Source organism: Microcaecilia unicolor, chromosome 4 (genome assembly GCF_901765095.1).
Source record: "Microcaecilia unicolor chromosome 4, aMicUni1.1, whole genome shotgun sequence".
NCBI lineage: Eukaryota > Metazoa > Chordata > Amphibia > Gymnophiona > Siphonopidae > Microcaecilia > Microcaecilia unicolor.
In genome coordinates this window covers 345,910,729-345,926,565 of record NC_044034.1, presented here as the reverse complement: position 1 = coordinate 345,926,565, position 15,837 = coordinate 345,910,729, and the positions used below count along the sequence as shown (strand labels likewise).

At 49.0% G+C, this 15,837-nt stretch overlaps 1 protein-coding gene across 8 annotated transcripts in view; it reads right to left on the bottom strand.

The window, feature by feature from the left end:
• The window catches only part of SETD4 (SET domain containing 4), a 69,294-nt gene that overhangs the window by 36,740 nt on the left and 16,717 nt on the right, over window positions 1–15,837 (bottom strand). The window lies entirely within an intron of this gene.

Here is a 15,837-nt window from a genome sequence, read left to right as displayed (position 1 = left end):
AAAACGCCTACAAAGTTCTAAGCAGATGGTATTACACACCGGATAGGTTAAAACGAATGTACACCACTGCTTCAGACCGGTGTTGGCGGTGTGAAGAAGATCTAGGTAGTTTTTTTACATGTGTGGTGGTCATGTACTCCTGTACGCTCTTTCTGGGAAGAAATAGCTATGTGCTTGACCTCTATCTTGGACCCTGCAGAACCGAAGTGGTGTTTGTTGGGGTGGGGAAATAAAAGGGGCAAGAAATGGCAGAAGCGGCTAAAAAGACTATGTTTGTCAGCTGCAAAGCTGGAGATAGCTGCCCACTGGAAGCAGCGAGTGGGCCCTACAATCTCGGAGTGGAAAACAAGACTCCGGAATATAGTGGGACTAGAGCAACTGACCGACAGAAGGAGGGGCAGATATGACCCTGTTGCGACGGAGTGGACACACTTAGAACGTTTATGGACCACTGCTACTAATGCTTAGAGTATTCAGCCATAAAAGAGAAGGGGGGAGGGAGTTAGGGATGGGGGGGGGGAGGTAGGGGAGAAAATCATTTATGTTTTAAAACTGGTTGTATTGCAGTTCACTCTGATTGTATACACTGCGCAGCGGTTAGCTGAATGTATGTATGATATCAGCGATGGTGTGTTCAATAAAAATTATCTTTCAAAAAAAAAAAAAAAAAAAAAAAAAAAAAAGAGATACCTTGTTTGACTCCTGAGGCAGAAGCAGTTAGCGCTGAAACGCAGGACTGGGTCAAGTCTTTGGATTTTATCTATATAAATAATTCTCACCTCCAACATTCTGAAGCTCAGTCTGTGGCAGGGAAACACTGAAGCCCTGCACTGTTGGTAGGCTAGGCTGTCAGGACCACCCACTGTCACTCATGCACCACTCACTGTCACTCATAGGCCCGCCCTTAGCCACGCCCCTTCCGCACATAATTCGCAACCCCAACATTCTAATTGAAGCTGCAAGTTCCGGCCAACTTCCGAGGTGGTGTAGATCGGAATTTTTGCCCATGAGTGTCTGCCCCGCCCTCGCGTCACAACGTTATGACGTCGAGGGCGGAGCACTGACACTCGACTGGCGAAACGGACAAGGCACACCATCCCGAACACAGTCGCTGCTGCCTACAGTCTGAACCCGTCCCCCGCACACCTCCAACACCCAGCCCCTCCCGAGTCACCAATGAACCCTCCCCCTCCCGTACCGACTCAGGCGCCGCTGAACCTGGACACCACCCTCTACCCTCTCCCTCACCAATCGTGCTCTCTTACTCCCCTCTCCCGAGTGGCCGCTGCACCCTGTTCCTCACCCACCCTCCTCCCCGATGGACACTCACCGCAGCTGCAGGCTCGCTGTCCCGCTGCCCTCCCTCTCCTCTCCGGGGTCGGAGAGGGAGGGCGCTGGGTCCCTGAGCGACCGGCTGCGGCGACTGTCTATCCCCATGGCCACGACAGCTGCCATCTCGCAAACCGCCTGCCTGCAGCAGCCTTGGACCGACGCTACGGCGAACTGGACCCGTCTCTGGATGATGTTCCAGGACACACAGTAGCACTACAGTGCAGCTGTGACAGAGACGGCAAGAAAGGCCATTGTGCTGGAGGAGGAAACGGAAACGTCACAGCTGGGGCTTTGCTGCCCTTTGTTAACAACCTCCCATCAGCACTGACATGCCTCTTAAATGTATTTTAAGACAAAACGACAGCAGATGCTAAAGAACAGGTAAACCAAAAAAAAAAAGACACACAACACACACACACAGTGAACTAACTTTCACAAACACTCTCTCTGGACGCTGGAGTGCAGAGAGAGGAAGTAAGGAATGCAAAACCAGATTGGGGGGACAGCAGGAATTAATTGGGAGGATGGAGTCACACACACAGATACTCGCCCCTACCCTCCGACTTCGCAACACACTCTCTCAGACACCCGCCCCTTCCCCCTCTGTCAATCTCACACACACACACACTGATGCAGGACATGGATAGATGGACACTCACTGTCTATCTCTGTATCGCCCACCCCCCACCAACGCTCACCCCCTTCAAGCCCACCACACTCGCACACTCTCTCTCATACAGTCACTCTCACACACACTCTCTCAGACATACACACTCTCAGGAAAAACCTTGCTCGCGCCCGTTTCATTGGTTTCAGAAACAGGCCTTTTTTCCTAGTATTTGAATAAATCTGCTGTTTAGATATACATCTGGTCTACCCCCTACTTCTTTTTTTGATACAGGAACAAAAACAGAATCCAGCCTGAAACCAGAATAAGGAAAATCTGGGTTTTAGCAACATTCAAGGTCAAGCCATTCACCCGTAACCAACCTTGAACAGTTCAAAAGTAAGATTCTACCAAAAGAATATCCTCAGGTACATCTGAAACACGAAAATAAAACTGTATGTCATCCACATACAAATGATAACCAACTCCCAAATCCGCCAACACTCTACAAAGATGAAGCATAAACAAATTAAACAATGAGGATAAACATGAGCCCTGCGGCACACCCGTAATCACTGTCATCCAACTAGATGAAGAAGAACATTGGCCAACCTGAAAAGTACGGGCAGACAAAAAAAAAGAATTAAACCAAGCCAGTACTTTACTGAAAATCCCAAAAGACTGTGCAACTGATGTAACAATAGCTCATGATTCACAGTATCAAATGCAGCGGCTACATCCAAGGAGATCAATAAAAAAAATCAATCACCTCGATCAAAGCCCAAACGAATATCATCCAACATAGTATGCAACAATGTTTCTGTAGTGTTCCATGTAATTATGCTCCACGTATACGAGTGTAAATTTAGACAGAGGATTCACGCCTAAATTTTATGCACAAGTTGAAAAAGGGGGACGGGGAAATGTAAGTGAAATTGGGTGGAACAGGGGCATTTCTTACTTTTACTCACGTTGTTAAAAAACGAGAGGGGAGGCACGTACATTCGCACTACATTTCAGCTGGTGCAAATGGCCATGCCTAAAGTTAGGCGCGATTTCTGGGTGCAAGTGCTATTCTATAAACCACAACTAACTGTAAGCGTGGTTTACAGAATAGTGGGGTTTCTTCACCGCCATATATAGAAATCACCTCTTTATGGCTTTGAAATATGTTTCAGATCATTGTCTTGCTGAAATAACTAGCTTCTTCTCAGCTGCAATTTCTTTAGAAGTCCTTTTACTAAGGTGCAACCAAAGGTAAAATTATGTATCATACCTGATAATTTTCTTTCCATTAATCATAGCTGATCAATCCATAGACTGGTGGGTTGTGTCCATCTACCAGCAGGTGGAGATAGAGAGCAAACTTTTGCCTCCCTATATGTGGTCATGTGCTGCCGGAAACTCCTCAGTATGTCGATATCAAAGCTCCATCCGCAGGACTCAGCACTTAGAGAATTACACCCACAAAGGGACACTCTGCCCAGCTCACCACCGCCGAAACGGGGAAGGGGAATTAACCCAGCTCATCCCCACACAAGTGGGGGAGGGGAATCCGTCCAGCTCATCCCCGCGGAGCGGGGGAGGGACACCACCCCGCCGATGCGGGGGGATCTGGCTTATCCTGCAACCGCAACCGCGGGAGGAGATGACTGACCCTAACACCGCCGAAGCGGGAGGGGTACAAAGCTGCCCTACAGCCGCACGAAGCGGGAGGGAGTGCCGGCAGAATTTAAGTCTCAATCCAGCCCCGTAAAACGGAGGGGAGAGGAATGCAGCAGCTCACTGTAACACAAACTCGTCTCAACTCTTGAAGGATCCAAGTGAAAAAACTTGAACACGAAGTCCTCCTGAAGTAACTGAAGACTAAACTTGAACCTAAAATTCAACCAGAATATAAACAGTACAGATATCTGGGAGGGGCTATGGATTGATCAGCTATGATTAATGGAAAGAAAATTATCAGGTATGATACATAATTTTACCTTCCATATCATCATGCTGATCAATCCATAGACTGGTGGGATGTACCGAAGCAGTACTCACCCAGGGCGGGACATTGAAATCCCTGACCTCAACACTGAGGCTCCAAACCGGGCCTCCGCCCGAGCAGCCACAGTCAAGCGGTAATGCTTGGAGAATGTATGGGCCGATGCCCAAGTTGCCGCCTTGCATATCTCTTCCAAGGAGACGGACCCGGCCTCTGCCATCGAGGCCGCCTGAGCTCTTGTGGAGTGAGCCTTCAGCTGGATAGGCGGCACCTTCCCCGCGGCCACATAAGCCGCTGCAATGGCTTCCTTGACCCATCTTGCCACTGTAGGCTTAGCAGCCTGCAGACCCTTACGAGGACCTGCAAACAGGACAAACAGATGATCCGATTTCCGGAAATCATTGGTCACTTCCAAGTATCTGATGATGACACGTCTCACAGCCAGATATTTAAGAGCAGAGTATTCCTCTGGGTAGTCCTCCCTATGAAAGGAAGGGAGACAGAGCTGCTGATTCACATGGAAGCAAGAAACAATCTTGGGCAGGAAGGAAGGCACTGTGCGAATAGTCACTCCTGCCTCAGTGAACTGCAGAAAAGGCTCTCGACATGAGAGTGCCTGGAGCTCGGAAACTCTTCTGGCTGAAGTGATAGCCACCAAAAAGACTGCTTTCAACGTCAGGTCTTTCAGAGATGCCCTCGACAAGGGTTCAAAAGGCGGTTTTGTAAGGCTCTTAGCACCAGGTTGAGATTCCACGCAGGCACCACTGAGTGCAGAGGAGGGCGCAGGTGATTAACTCCCTTTAGGAAACGCACCACATCTGGCTGCAAAGCCAGGGAAGCACCCTTCAGGCGGCCCCTGAAGCAAGTCAGAGCCGCTACCTGGACTTTAAGGGAACTGAGCGACAGGCCTTTCTCCAGACCTTCTTGCAGGAACGCCAACACTGAAGAAATTGGAGCAGTGAAGGGAGAAAGTGAGCCTGCTTCACACCACGCTGCAAAGATACGCCAAACCCTGGCGTAAGCAGTAGAAGTAGAGCGCTTCCTCGCTCTCAGCATAGTGGCGATGACCTTGTCTGAGAAGCCCTTCTTTCTCAGATGCTGCCGCTCAATAGCCAGGCCGTAAGACCAAAGGGGGAGGGATCCTCCATCACCACGGGACCCTGATGCAACAGGCCCTGCTCCACTGGCAGCCGCAGAGGATCGTCCACTGAGAGCCTGATCAAGTCCGCATACCAGGGACGTCTGGGCCAATCTGGACCCACCAGGATTATCCGGCCCGGATGCTTTGCCACCCGGTCTAACACCCTGCCCAACATGGGCCAGGGCGGGAACAAATAGAGAAGCTCTTGTGTTGGCCACTGTTGGAGAAGAGCATCTACTCCCAGGGATCGAGGGTCCCGTCCTCTGCTGAAAAAGCGCGGCACTTGGCAATTGGCCGATGACGCCATCAGATCTAGGCTCAGCTGGCCCCAGCGCTTCGTAATGTCCAAGAACGCCTGAGCAGATAGCTGCCACTCTCCGGGCTCCAAGGTATGGCGACTGAGAAAGTCCGCCTTGACATTCATGACTCCGGCAATGTGGGCCGCTGACAGCTGTTCCAGGTTCGCTTCCGCCCACTGGCATAGATTCATGGCCTCCTTGGCTAGAGGGGCGCTCTTGGTACCTCCCTGGCGGTTGACATAGGCCACAGCCGTGGCATTGTCCGACAGGACCCGTACTGGCTTCAACGCCAGTACCGGGATGAACTCCAAAAGCGCCAACCGAATGGCTCTGAGTTCCAGGAGGTTGATAGACCACTTTGCCTCTGCAGGAGACCAGAGCCCCTGCGCTGTCCTTCCCAAGCAGTGGGCTCCCCAGCCCGACAAAGAGGCGTCCGTCGTGACGACAATCCACTCCGGGGTCACCAGAGGCATTCCCGCAGACAACTTGTCTGTCTGCATCCACCAGCTCAGCGCCTTGCGCACTGCTGGGTCCAAGGGAAGGCGCACAGCATAATCCTCCGACATCGGAGTCCAGCGCTGCAGCAGAGAGTGTTGTAGTGGTCTCATATGAGCCCTGGCCCAGGGCACTACTTCCATCGTGGCCGTCATAGAGCCCAACAGCTGCACATAGTCCCAAGCCCGAAGAGGAGAGGCTACTAGGAACTGGTCCACCTGAGCCTGAAGTTTGACAATCCGATTGTCTGGCAGGAACACTCTGCCCACTTGGGTGTCGAATCGAAATCCCAGGTACTCCAGGGACTGAGTCGGGCGCAGCTGGCTCTTCTCCCAGTTGATGATCCATCCCAGGGAGCTCAAAAGAGCAACTACCCGGTCCACAGCTTTGCCGCACTCTGCATAAGAGGGGGCTCGGATCAACCAGTCGTCCAGATAAGGATGGACTTGTACTCCTTCCTTTCGCAGGAAGGCCGCTATGACCACCATTACTTTGGAAAAGGTCCGCGGAAGCAGTAGCCAACCCGAAAGGGAGGGCTCTGAACTGGAAGTGTCGTCCCAGGACTGCAAAACGCAGAAAGCGTTGATGAGGAGGCCAGATGGGAATATGCAGGTACGCTTCCTTGATGTCCAAGGAAGCCAAGAACTCTCCTGCCTTCACTGCCGCTATAACAGAGCGGAGAGTCTCCATGCGAAAGTGCCGCACTTTCAAGGCCCGATTGACCCCTTTGAGGTCGAGGATAGGCCGGACAGAACCTCCTTTCTTTGGTACCACAAAGTAAATGGAGTAACGTCCCTTGCCAATCTGATTTTCTGGCACCGGAACGACCGCACCCAGGCGGATCAGGTTGTCCAAGGTCTGCTGCACTGCCACAGCTTTGACCGGAGACTTGCAGGGAGAGAGTACAAACCCGTCTCTTAAGGGTCGGCAGAACTCTAGCTTGTAGCCGTCTCTGATGACTTCCAGCACCCAAGCGTCTGAAGTTATTGTGGTCCACTCGCCCAGAAACGAGGACAGCCGTCCTCCAATCTGCACTGGGGCGTGGACCAAGGCCCCGTCATTGGGTACGAGACCCTGGGGGAGGACCGGAGGGAGCACCTCCGGGACGGCGGTCTCTGCGAAAGGAATGCTGCTTGGGGGAGAAATTCCTCTTGAAGGAAGAGGGGGCAGAGGAGCCCGACCTGCCCGGGCGGTACCGACGGGCTTCCTGAAACCGTCCTCTGGAGGTACCGGGGCGAGTACTAGCCCGAGCCCTGACCTCTGGTAACTTCTTGCCCTTAGACGTGCCGAGATCGGTCACGATTTTGTCCAGCTCTACCCCAAAGAGCAGCTTCTCCTTTAAAAGGCAATCTAGCCAGGCGGGATTTAGAGGCGTGGTCAGCAGACCAATGCTTCAGCCAAAGCCACCGCCGCGCAGAGATTGTCTGAGCCATGCCTTTAGCTGAGGCCCTCAAGACATCATACAGCAAGTCTGCCAAATAGGCTAAGCCCGATTCCAGGGCCGGCCAATCAGCCCTCAAGGAATGATCCGAGGGGGAAGCCCGCTGCACCATAGTCAGGCACGCCCTGGCCACATAGGAGCCGCAAACTGAGGCCTGCAAACTTAAAGCAGCCGCCTCAAAGGACGACCTTAAGGCCGCCTCCAATCTTCTGTCTTGGGCGTCCTTTAGGGCCGTGCCACCTTCCACCGGCAACGCCGTTTTCTTAGTCACCGCAGTGATTAAAGAATCCACGGTAGGCCACAGATAGGCCTCACGTTCACTTTCAGGCAAAGGATAGAGGCGGGACATAGCCCTAGCCACTTTAAGGCTCGCTTCCGGGACATCCCATTGAGCCGAAATTAAGGTGTGCATGGCATCATGCACGTGGAAGGTTCTAGGCGGGAGCTTCGTCCCCAGCATAATGGCAGAGCCAATAGGGGCTGAGGGAGAGACGTCCTCCGGAGAGGAAATCTTCAAAATGCCCATGGCCTGCACTAACAGGTTGGGCAAATCCTCTGAGCTAAAAAGCCGCGCTGCAGAGGGGGTCATCCGCTCCAACCGAGCGGGGATCCGTCTCCTCCAAGGAATCCGCAAAGGACCGTTGGGAGAACTCAGATACGCTGCCCTCATCTACATCGGAGGAGACAAAGTCCTCCAAGGCCTGGGAATCAACCCGAGGGCTTTTACCTCCGGGGACCTCAACCTCTTTACCAGACGAGGGAGCAGGGGCAGCGTTTTGCATAAGGAAGGCCTGATGCAGCAGCAAAACAAACTCGGGGGAGAAACCCCCCAGACTGTGCACTTCCGCAGCCTGGGCTACAGCCCTAGACGCACCCTCAACCGGCGCTCGCAAGAGCGGGGGAGAGACATGCTGCGCATCCAAGATGGCGTCCGGCGCGACACTCCGCGAAGGAGCCGCGCGGGAAGAACGGCGCTTAACTTTAGCCGCTTTTGTGCCGTCGCCCAAATTAAGGGCGTTCATGGCATTAATGTCTCCTGCCTCAAGGGCGGCCCAAGAAGAAGCCGTCCGAGCCGCGTGGCCGGCCAAGATGGCGGAGGCGAGCAGCGGGGGATGGGCGTTTATGGCGGGAAAAACCGCCACGCCGGAGGAAGGACCGGGACACTCATCGGTCACGAAACTGTCACCCAACAAGGGCGAATCAGACTTTAAAACCCCCGCATCCCCTCTAGAAGCGCCCAAGCGATCCGGGGAGCGACTCTTTGCGCCCTCGCCCTCCGACGCCATAGGCCACGTGGAGATCAATCGGGGAACCCCCTGCCCGCTATAAAAAGGTAAAAATTACCTGCTTTCCGCTCCGAGCTGTAACGACCTGGTGACCCAGTGAGTAGCTGCAATAAACGTTTAAATAAACGTCGAAATAAACGCCTTTAAGGACGTTCAAAATTTTTTTTTTTTTTTAAACGGAGCCAGCGGGAGGGGGGAGAAAAGGAGGGACCTGGCGCCACCAGGTTTGCACTTGCTCAAGAAGAGCCCTCAACCCCAGGCACTCAACAAAACCTAAAAATTAGGCTTGGAGGCCTAGCCAGAGCTGCTGCTGTGTGTGACCACCACCTGCTGAGATAGAGAACATACTGAGGAGTTTCCGGCAGCACATGACCACATATAGGGAGGCAAAAGTTTGATCTCTATCTCCACCTGCTGGTAGATGGACACAACCCACCAGTCTATGGATTGATCAGCATGATGATATGGAAACTGGCCTTAGTGCACCCTTGCACGGGTTTTTCCCCACACACTAAGGCCATTTGTATCACAGCAGTAAAATGGCTGACTTTCCTTTTTTTTTTTTGTATTAATGTCCATGCATTATTGTTGTCATTAGTGCGTGGCCTTTAAAAAAAAAATTAACACCACCCATTTTGGAGGCATTAAGAGCTCATTCAGTAATCCTGCACTAACCAGTTATCATGCAGTAATATGGACAGCTGATTAGTGCAAGAATGACCACTCTCTACCTCCTGACATGCCCCCTCCACAAAAAAATATTTAGCGCTTCTGTTAGCACGCACTAATTTGGGAGTAACCACAGGACGATTAAGCACATCCTGTGGTACGCCATTTTAAGCTGTGTTAGGCATGTATTAGCACCTAATGCAGCTTAGTAGAAGGACCTCTTATTGACTAACTTTCCTGTTTACCAAGCCGTGCTGGCAGCTCCCTCGCAGTAATGCCGACACAGCCCATTCACAGTGAACGGGCAGTGTCGGCATTAGTGAGTGGCTTAGTAAACATGGGAATAAGATATTAACTAAGATATGTCAGTATTCAGGGCCCTGTTTACTAAACTGCGCTATCGGCGAGCTAACGTTTTTAGCATGCGCTAAAAATTAACACGCGCTAACGCTAGAGACACCCATAGGAATATTTGAGTGTCTCTAGCATTTAGTGCATGCTAAAAGTGCTAGCGCACCTTAGTAAATAGTTGAATCCATTCTTCTTTTCACCCATACAATAACTTATTGTGCCACCGGCTGCTATACATCCCCACAGCATAAAAGGGAAAGGGAAATGGGACATGAAATACCGCCTTTCTGAGGTGTTTGCAACTACATTCAAAGCGGTTTACATATATTCAGGTACTTATTTTGTACCAGGGGCAATGGAGGGTTAAGTGACTTGCCCAGAGTCACAAGGAGCTGCAGTGGGAATCAAACTCAGTTCCCCAGGATCAAAGTCCACTGCACTAACCACTAGGCTACTCCTCCACTCATTCCACCAATAAGAGCCAACCTCATCAGTGATGTCACAATGGCTTGATTGCCCAATACTTGGCTCACTTCTGATATTGTGATGTCATAAGGGAAAGGGGGAAAGGGAAATGGGACTTGATATACCACCTTTCCGAGGGTTTTGCAACTCTATTCAAAGCGGTTTACATATATTCAGGTACTTATTTTGTACCAGGGGCAATGGAGGGTTAAATGACTTGCCCAGAGTCACAAGGAGCTGCAGTGGGAATGGAACTCAGTTCTCCAGGATCAAAGTCCACTGCACTAACCACTAGGCTACTTGTGCAGGACGTCAGACTCACAGAAACAGAAGCCTGCGCGGCCGAATTGGTGATCTGCAAGGGCAGGCTTCTACATGGAATGTTGCTAGTGGAATAGCAACATTCATTCCATGTAGAATCTCAACTAGCAGTAACTTTCCAGAATCTCCAATAGTAGCAACATTCCATGTAGAATCTCAAACAGGGAAAGGGAAATGGGACTTGATAAACCGCCTTTCTGAGGTGCTGGCAACTACATTCAAAGCAGTTTACATATATTCAGGTACTTATTTTGTACCAGGGGCAATGGAGGGTTACGTGATTTGCCCAGAGTCACAGGGAGCTGCAGTGGGAATGGAGCTCAGTTCCCCAGGATCAAAGTCCACTGCACTAACCACTAGGCTACTCCTCCACTCATTCCACCAATAAGAGCCAACCTCATCAGTGATGTCACAATGGCTTGATTGCCCAATACTTGGCTCACTTCTGATATTGTGATGTCATAAGGGAAAGGGGGAAAGGGAAATGGGACTTGATATACCACCTTTCCGAGGGTTTTGCAACTCTATTCAAAGCGGTTTACATATATTCAGGTACTTATTTTGTACCAGGGGCAATGGAGGGTTAAATGACTTGCCCAGAGTCACAAGGAGCTGCAGTGGGAATGGAACTCAGTTCTCCAGGATCAAAGTCCACTGCACTAACCACTAGGCTACTTGTGCAGGACGTCAGACTCACAGAAACAGAAGCCTGCGCGGCCGAATTGGTGATCTGCAAGGGCAGGCTTCTACATGGAATGTTGCTAGTGGAATAGCAACATTCATTCCATGTAGAATCTCAACTAGCAGTAACTTTCCAGAATCTCCAATAGTAGCAACATTCCATGTAGAATCTCAAACAGGGAAAGGGAAATGGGACTTGATAAACCGCCTTTCTGAGGTGCTGGCAACTACATTCAAAGCAGTTTACATATATTCAGGTACTTATTTTGTACCAGGGGCAATGGAGGGTTACGTGATTTGCCCAGAGTCACAGGGAGCTGCAGTGGGAATGGAGCTCAGTTCCCCAGGATCAAAGTCCACTGCACTAACCACTAGGCTACTCCTCCACTCATTCCACCAATAAGAGCCAACCTCATCAGTGATGTCACAATGGCTGGATTGCCCAATACTTGGCTCACTTCTGATATTGTGATGTCATAAGGGAAAGGGGGAAAGGGAAATGGGACTTGATATACCACCTTTCCGAGGGTTTTGCAACTCTATTCAAAGCGGTTTACATATATTCAGGTACTTATTTTGTACCAGGGGCAATGGAGGGTTAAATGACTTGCCCAGAGTCACAAGGAGCTGCAGTGGGAATGGAACTCAGTTCTCCAGGATCAAAGTCCACTGCACTAACCACTAGGCTACTTGTGCAGGACGTCAGACTCACAGAAACAGAAGCCTGCGCGGCCGAATTGGTGATCTGCAAGGGCAGGCTTCTACATGGAATGTTGCTAGTGGAATAGCAACATTCATTCCATGTAGAATCTCAACTAGCAGTAACTTTCCAGAATCTCCAATAGTAGCAACATTTCATGTAGAATCTCAAACAGGGAAAGGGAAATGGGACTTGATAAACCGCCTTTCTGAGGTGCTGGCAACTACATTCAAAGCAGTTTACATATATTCAGGTACTTATTTTGTACCAGGGGCAATGGAGGGTTAAGTGACTTGCCCAGAGTCACAGGGAGCTGCAGTGGGAATTGAACTCAGTTCCCCAGGATCAAAGTCTACTGCACTAACCACTAGGCTACACCTCCACTCCTCCTGTCAAGGCATTCTTTTCTTCAAATGCTTTATCTTTTTTTCTAAAAAATGTATCTTGTGAGGTTGTGGTCCAAAGTACTTTGTTCCTAAAAGCTTCAGGTTTTATCAAGATTTTCTATTCCACATTTTAGAAGACTTTTGTGATGAGGACTAGGAAAAGGTATCCTTCTGACAATGCTACACGTGGGGACAACTATTCCAGTGTTAGCTGTAAACTTTCAGCAAGACATCAGCAGTGATCTGTGGGTTCTGTTTTGAAGATCTGACCAGTTTTGGGCCAGTTCTATCACTTTTTCTTCCAGATCTTGCCTTGACAATGCTTCCGATAGTTGAAATTGCTACCTAGAAGCATTTAGAAATTCTTTATAGCCGTCCCTTGCTTTGTAAGAGTGAATTATTTTTATTTCCAAATGCTTAGACAGTTTCTTAGAGGAGCCCATAGTTGTTGAAAGTAGACTGAACAACCACAAGCTGGGACTCGGATTAGAAAGGTCAGAGTATTGTTCGGTCACGGAATCATCATCACCTAACTGAAGGCTTACTGAGTCCTTAAACATCTTGTGCCTTATTAATAACTTTTTAAAAAGGAATAATTCATTAACTGGAATGGTGTTCAAACTTCTGCACCTGCTCTATTCACTTCATTATTATTTTCAATCTGTTAAAATCAGCAAATGAATAATAAATTATGCATTAATATTTACAGAAAGATGTCCTGTTTAACTTTGCACCATGTTTAGAAATTCACTGAAACATACAATTTGACTAGGGGTGACTAGATTTTTCTATACATAACTGTACTTCCCAAAGTTGGCACGTCAAACAGTAACACCAAGATTTAAAGAATAAAGTACAACAAATACTATACACATATTGACAAAAACATTTTTATAGGATTGTGTCATGGAAACAGGATTCAGGTTCTTACAGAACAGTAAAAACTCCAGCAGCAGCCAGTTCAAAACTCCAGTACACACTTCATGTAGCCATTAAAACTTAAATTTCAGGATCCACACTGAACTAATCTTGTCTTACCTTCACTCATCACACTAATATCCCAGTATGTAGCGAGCACTGCCATGTTTAGGAATTCTCCAATCACACCCGCCCCTATCCCTACCCCTACCCCCCCCCCCCCCCCGATATTCAAAAGCATTTTACCGGTCAGCATTGGCACCTGGCCGGTTAAATGCCTCATAACCGGCTATCCGGATATCCCATGGCTTTGAGATTTGTCTTTTCCAAATTCGGTAAAATTGGGAAGACAAGACATTTTTTTTTAAAGATATGTTAGTAACAGGAGGTAGTTCAAAAGCGGCATTATGAGACTCAAGGGTAAAGGAGAGGAATATGCTAATAAATTAAGGCAGAACTGCTTAACAAATATTTCTGCCTTGTGCTCACTAATGAAGGGCTAGGAGTAAGACTGCAGAAAACAAAAACACAACCAGATCTGCATCTAGGGGAGACATGATAGAGGTATATAAAATAATGAGTGGAGTGGAACAGGTCGATGTGAAGCGTCTGTTAATGCTTTCCAAAAATACTAGGACTAGGGGGCATGTGATGAAGCTACAATGTAGTAAATTTAAAACAAATCAGAGAAAAGGTTTCTTCACCCAACGCATAATTAAACTCTGGAATTCGTTGCCGGAGAACGTGGTGAAGGCAGTTAGCTTGGCAGAGTTTAAAAAGGGGTTAGACGGTTTCCTAAAGGACAAGTCCATAAACCGCTACAAAATGGACTAGGGAAAAATCCACAATTCCAGGAATAACATGTATAGAATGTTTGTACATTTGGGAAGCTTGCCAGGTGCCCTTGGCCTGGATTGGCCGCTGTCGTGGACAGGATGCTGGGCTCGATGGACCCTTGGTCTTTTCCCAGTGTGGCATTACTTATGTACTTATGTAGTAAAACCATCGTGCCTCAGGTTTTGCAATCCAATGGATTACAGAAACTTCACTATTCTTTGTTTTAGAAGAGTTTCCATTTATTTATTTACCAAAGAGGTTAGACTAACTGGCCTATAGTTCCCAGCCTCCTCCTTACTTCCACTTCTGTGAAGAGGTATTAATTTGTGTCACCAAAGTTGGATTGGGTGAGAGCGCTAGATGTAGCATACTTAGATTTTAGAAAAGCCTTTGAAGATGACTTAAAAATAAACTAAGTATGGGCCCTAAAGTGACTGGCTGGGTTTGAAACTCCTTCTCTAGGTCCTACTCAGGGCCCTGACTGGTGATCCTAATTGGCTGCGTGTGTGCTCAGTTCTTTCCAGTTCCCTGCCTTTCTCTCCAGGAATTGATTTTATGGATAGGGTTTCTTCCTTGCCCTATTCTGTTGCTTCAGTGATCAACAAGGCAGTGGATAAGTGATGACAATAAGACATTAGTATGGCAAAATTTTACTGAAGCAGCACAAACCAACCCAACCACGTTTCACCACACTGTCTTCTTTAGACTACTTGCTCTTTGCTTTCCTGTTCAGGAGCTGATTTTATGTTTCTAGTTCTCGTCTTTTCTGGAGCTCACTGCCAATATCTTGGTGATGGAACATACGCTCCATCACAGTAATGAAATTGTCTATACCCTAAAATACTCAATTAAAAAAACAAACAATACTACTTATTTTTATAGCAGTGCTGGACTTATACAGAACTGTACATTGGTAATAAATGTTCGGGTGTAGTGTGCCACTTCTCAAAAGAGTTTACAATTTGAATAGGTACCTGAAGTAATAGGAGATGTGGAGGGGCATAATCAAAACGGGCGCCCAAGTTTTCCTGAGGACGTCCTCGCAGGACATCCCTGCGAAGGGGCGGGGAAACCCATATTATCGAAACAAGATGGGTGTCCATCTTTCGTTTCGATAATATGGTCGGGGACGCCCAAATCGTGAAATTTAGGTCGACCTTAGAGATGGTCGTCCTTAGAGTTGGTCGTCCCTGATTGTCGGCCATAATGGAAACCGAGGACGCCCATCTCAGAAACGACCAAATGCAAGCCATTTGTTCGTGGGAGGAGCCAGCATTCGTAGTGCACTGGTCCCCCTCACATGCCAGGACACCAACCAGGCACCCTAGGGGGCACTGCAGTGGACTTCAGAAATTGCTCCCAGGTGCATAGCTCCCTTACCTTGTGTGGTGAGCCCCCCAACACCCAAAACCCACTCCCCACAACTGTACACCAGTAACATAGCCCTAAAGGGTGAAGGGGGGCACCTAGATGTGGGTACAGTGGGTTTCTGGTGGGTTTTGAAGGGCTCACATTTACCACCACAAGTGTAACAGGTGGGGGGGGGGGGGGGGGGGGGGGGATGGGCCTGGGTCTGCCTGCCGTGCACTAAAACTGCTCCAGGGACCTGCATACTGCTGTCATGGAGCTGGGTATGACATTTGAGGCTGGCAAAAAATATTTTAAAAGTTTTTTTTTTTTTTTAGGGTGGGAGGGGGTTGGTGACCACTGGGGGAATAAGAGGAAGTCATCCCCGATTCCCTCTGGTGGTCATCTGGTTAGTTCGGGCACCTTTTTGAGGCTTGGTCGTAAAAAAAAAAACGGACCAAGTAAAGTCGCCCAAGTGCTCGTCAGGGATGCCCTTCTTTTTTCCATTATGGGTCGAGGACGCCCATGTGTTAGGCACGCCCCAGTCTCGCCTTTGCTATGCTTCCGACAC